The sequence below is a fragment of the Rhinopithecus bieti genome, unplaced genomic scaffold (assembly GCF_001698545.2).
Source record: "Rhinopithecus bieti isolate Rb0 unplaced genomic scaffold, ASM169854v2 scaffold_24392, whole genome shotgun sequence".
NCBI classification, from domain to species: Eukaryota; Metazoa; Chordata; class Mammalia; order Primates; family Cercopithecidae; genus Rhinopithecus; species Rhinopithecus bieti.
This window is the reverse complement of record NW_016812542.1, coordinates 3905758-3911034: the sequence shown is the minus strand read 5'-3', so window position 1 is coordinate 3911034 and position 5277 is coordinate 3905758. Positions and strand designations below refer to the sequence as shown.

General features: G+C 48.2%; 1 pseudogene; it reads right to left on the bottom strand.

Moving 5' to 3' along the window:
* Positions 1–854: 854 nt before the first annotated feature.
* On the bottom strand, positions 855–1349 carry LOC108545060 (40S ribosomal protein S10 pseudogene; annotated as a pseudogene).
* Positions 1350–5277: the final 3928 nt, after the last annotated feature.

The following is a 5277-nucleotide window of genomic DNA, read 5'->3' as shown; positions in this document are numbered from 1 at the left end:
AAAAACTGAGCAGGGCATGGTGGTTCACACCTGTAATCCCAGCACTTTGGGAGGCCGAGGCGGGTGGATCACTTGAGGCCAGGAGTTCGAGACCAGCCTGACCAACATGGAGAAACCCCATCTCTACTAAAAATACAAATTTGCCGGGCGTGGAGGTGCATGCCTGTAATCCCAGCTACTCCGGAGGCTGACGCAGGAGAATCGCTTGAACCCGGAAGGTGGAGGTTGTGGTGAGCCGAGATTGCACCGTTGCACTCCAGCCTGGGCAACAAGAGTGAAACTTCGTCTCCGAGATTGCGCCATTGCACTCCAGCCTGGACAACAAGAGTTAAACTCCACCTAAAAAAAAAAAAAAAAAAAATGATTGAGGAGAGCAAAGATCACCTGGTGACCATCAAGCCAATCATCCAGAGGCAAAATTACTTATCTGAGGAATTTAGAAGTAATTAGACTTCCCTATTATTCTAAAGCAAGTGTCTGGTACCAGGCTTTTAAAAAATTTTTCAGGTAACTAGAATTTCTCTACATCTACTGAATGAATGCATGTTGAAACTCGTCGTGCAGCCCTTGCTGACATTAAGGCACCAAAATATCTACAAATGTAATCACTTATCATGACCTATGTGGCTAATATGGTCCACATTACTCCTAAGCTCCTGCTTTAAGGTCCATAAATACCCCTAAGGAAAAGTCTGCCATGGAACACTTACTTTTCTCATGCTGAGGCATCTCACTGCACTCTTCTATTTCCTTCCTTCCTTCCTTCCTTCCTTCCTTCCTTCCTTCCTTCCTTCCTTTTTTCTTTCCTTTTTTTGGCTGTAATTGTATTCATTGCAAAACAGTCCTCTCCAATTTTACTGAGGTGGCTGACCACATCCACGACCAAATCCGTCTCTAAACTGGAATTCGGTTGCTGACCCAGCCCCAGCCTCGGCTTTCTTGTTGGCACCAGGGGGCACAGCACTCTGTTTTTGTAGGTATCTCTGCCGGCTTCCCCTCCTGTGAGTCTTGCAGGTCGCTCACCCTCCAGACCTTTAGGCCGAGGCCTGCCAGTCGCTGGATGGCTGTGGCGTAGGATAGCAGGCACAATCTCCGGGGGCAGATGAAGGTAATCACGGAGATACTGGATACCTCATTGGTAAGGCACCAGTAGAAATGTCTCCAGGCAAACTGTTACTTTGCGTAGCCTCGGGACTTGGGAGACTGCATGGCCTTCATGACACGAAGGTTGGGCACATTCTTGTCTGCCAGCTCCGGGTGCTTAGGCATGTGGACATCCTTCTTGCCACCATGACTCCCTCCTTGAAAAGGAGTTCATAAATGGCAATCCAGTTCTTAGGCATCAACATCTCAGCGACTGTAGGGTCTGGGTCCGGGGGGCTGGAAAGGCGCGTTCTTTCTTTCTAATAAAACTTCCCTTTTTCTTTCTTTCTTTTTTTTTTTTTGAGACAGAGTCTTGCTCTGTTGCCCAGGCTGGAGTGCAGTGGCCGGATCTCAGCTCACTGCAAGCTCCGCCTCCCAGGTTTATGCCATTCTCCTGTCTCAGCCTCCCGAGTAGCTGGGACTACAGGCCGCCCGCCACCTCGCCCAGCTAGTTTTTTGTATTTTTTAGTAGAGACGGGGTTTCACCGTGTTAGCCAGGATGGTCTCGATCTCCTGACCTCGTGATCCGCCCGTCTCGGCCTCCCAAAGTGCTGGGATTACAGGCTTGAGCCACCGCGCCCGGCCAAAACTTCCCTTTTTCAAACCTATACTGTTGTCAATAAATTCTTCCTACCAACCCATGAGTCAACCACTTTTTTTTTGAGATGGAGTTTCACTCTTGTCACCCAGGCTGTAGTGCAATGGCACAGTCTCGGCCCACTGCAACCTCCACCTCCCGGGTTCAAGCGATTCTCCTGTCTCTGCCTCCTGAGTGGCTGGGATTACAGGTGCCAGCCACCACACGTGGCTAATTTTTGTATTTTTAGTAGAAACGGGGTTTCACCATGTTGGCCAGGCTGGTCTGGAACTCTGGAACTCCTGACCTCAGGTGATCCACCTGCCTTGGCCTCCCAAAGTACTGGGGTTACAGGCGTGAGCCATTGTGAGTGGTGAGTTAACCACTTTTTGATGCGGGGCTCTGACACCTTACTCAGCACTGATGACTTTATAAATAATATGTTCTATGTCCTACATATTATTTGAAAATAAAAAAGGAATGGAGTACTTACTAGTTAGTGAAAGAAATAAAAATATTTCACCTTAAAATATCCTTCTTTGGGGCCGGGCATGGTGGCTCACCTGTAATCCCAGCACTTTGGGAGGCTGAGGTGGGATATATATCCTTCTTTGACATATTTTGAGACAGCTGTTCAAAGCGCCTTGCAAACAGAAGTAGCCCTGCAAAGCTGTCTTTGGTGGGAGAGATTTGCATCAGTAGAGAAAATCTTCACTGATGCAGGGCTTCTCTTCTTTAGATTTAGGAGTCTAATCAGAGTCTCACATTAATTGAGACTGACAACTTTAAAGGTCTGAAAGAAGCATTTACCATCAATTCTCTCTGAGGGCTGCTACCTGTGAGATTTCATCTACCTAACAAGACCACTTACGCTAGCCAGCCCTCATCTTTTCCCCCTCTCATAACATGTCTTGCCACTAAAACCTGCTTACCACGATAACCTGTTTTTGGCCATGCCCTGAGTCCCCATTCATTTTGTAACCTCAAGATGGTATGGGCCAAGATGGTATGGGCCAGTGCTGTAATCCCAGCACTTTGGGAGGCTAAGGCGGGCAGATCACCTGAGGTCAGGAGTTTGAGACCAGCCTGGCCAACATGGTGAAACCCCATCTCTACCAAAAACTACAAAAATTAGCCAGGCGTGGTGGCACGCACCTGTAGTCCCAGCTACTCAGGAGACTGAGGCAGGAGGATCGCTTGAATCTAGGAGGTGGAGGTTGCAGTGAGCTGAGATTGCGTCACTGTGCTCCAGCCTTGGTGACAGAGTGAGACCCTGTCTCAAAACAAAAAAAAAGATGTACGTAAGCTCCTATGCTCCATTCGGAGGTTAGGGTAACTGTGCAGTACTCCCCCACATGCATGTTAATAAATTTATATGCCTTTATCCAAGTAATCTGCCTTTTGTCAGTTGCTTTTTCATTGATCCTTCAGAGGGCAAAGGGGAAGCTTTTCCTTATGTTATGTAAAAGAAACTAGACACGAAAGACTACATATTGTATGGTTCCATTGTGTGAAATGTTCAGGCCAGGCACGGTGGCCTGTGGTCTCAGCACTTTGGGAGGCCGAGATGGGCAGATCGCTTGAGTCCAGGAGTTTGAGACCAGCCTGGGCAACATGGGAAAACTCCATTTCTACAAAAAATACATAAAAATTAGCCAGACTTGGTGGCCCGCATCTGTAGTCCCAGCTACTGGGCAAGGGGGTAGAGGGCACTGAGGCAGGAGGATCGCTAGAGGCCAGGAAGTAGAGGTTGCAGTGAGCTGTGATTGCGCTACTGTGCTCCAGCCTGGGTGACAGAGCCAGACCCTGCCTAAAAACAAAAAACAAAACAAAACAAAACAAAATTTGGAGCAGGCACATGTATAGAAATGTAAAGTGGATACGTACTTGTGTAACCACCCAAAGGGTTCTCCTTGCCCAATACCCAGACAGAGCAGACATATCAAGACAGGGGAATTGCAATACAGAGTTTAAAAGAGCTTGCTGAAGGAGCAATGGAAGTTTCATTATTACTCAAACCAGTCTCCTGGAAAATTTGGAGACTGGCATTTTTAAGGATAATTTGGTGGGTAGGGGGCCAGGAAATGGAGAATGCTGATTGACTGTGTCAGAGATGAAATCATAGGGGGTCAAAGTGGGATTATTCTTTCTGTCCTCTGTTCCCAGGTGAGATCCCAGAACTGGTTGAGCCAGATTACCGACCTGGGTGGGGCCAGCTGGTACATCAGAATGCAGTGTGAAAAATGTCTGGAGCCTGATCTTAGGTTTTACAATAGTGATGTTAGCTTTCGGAGCAACTGGGGAGGTTCAAAATCTCGTGGCCTGTCTGCATTAATCTTTTGAGATGAAGTCTCACTCCGTCACCCAGGCTGCAGTGCAATGGCGTGATCTCGGCTCACTGCAGCCTCCACCGCCCGGGTTCAAGAGATTCTCCTACCTCAGCCTACTGAGTAGCTGGGACTACAGGCCCCTGCCACCACTCCCAGCTAATTTTTGTATTTTTAGTAGAGACGGGGTTTCACCATGTTGGCCAGGCTGGTCTCCAACTCCTGACCTCAGGTGATCCACCTGCCTTGGCCTCCCAAAGTGCTGGGATTACAGGCCTGAGCCACTGTGCGCCCAGACTATCTGCATTAATCTTGAGGTTAATTTGCTAGTACTGCACAGGCAGTCTGGTCCCCAGGCAAGAAGGGGCTGTGTTAAGGGAAAAAGCTGTTTTCATCTTTGTTTCAAAGTTAAGTTATAAGCTAAATTCCTCCCAAAGTTAGTTTGGCCTATGCCCAGGAATGAACAAGGGCAATTTGGAGATTAGAAGCAAGATGGGGCCGGGCGCGGTGGCTCAAGCCTGTAATCCCAGCACTTTGCGAGGCCCAGGCGGGCGGATCACGAGGTCAGGAGATCGAGACCATCCTGGCTAACACGGTGAAACCCCGTCTCTACTAAAAAAATACCAAAAAACTAGCTGGGTGAAGTGGCGGGCGCCTGTAGTCCCAGCTACTCGGGAGGCTGAGGCAGGAGAATGGCATGAACCTGGGAGGGAGAGCTTGCAGTGAGCCGAGATCCGGCCACTGCACTCCAGCCTGGGCGACAGAGCGAGACTCCGTCCCCCCCCCCCAAAAAAAATAAAAGGAGCGAGATGGAGTCAAGTCGGATCTCTTTCACTGTCATAATTTTCTCGTTGCTGTAATTTTTGCAAAGACAGTTTCAGTTGCTTGGGAGGTTGCAGGAAAATGCAGGAGTGATTGCAAATGGGTACAGGGTTTCCTATTAGCTTGATAAAACGTTCTAAAATGGTCTGTGGTGATTGCAAAACTGTAAATATACCAAAACCCATTGAAACGTACACTTTAAATGGACAAATCATATGACATGTGAATTATATCTCTCTTTTTTTTTTTTTAAGAAATATTATCATATATCGTATGTCTATGTGGGCTTCCAGCAACCCCTCTGGCGCTCCTGGAGTGGCCAGATCAGGTAGGACTAAGAATTCATGGCACGGCCTTTTGTATTATCCGACTCCCTCCCTCCCTCCCTCCCTTCCTTCCTTCCTCCCT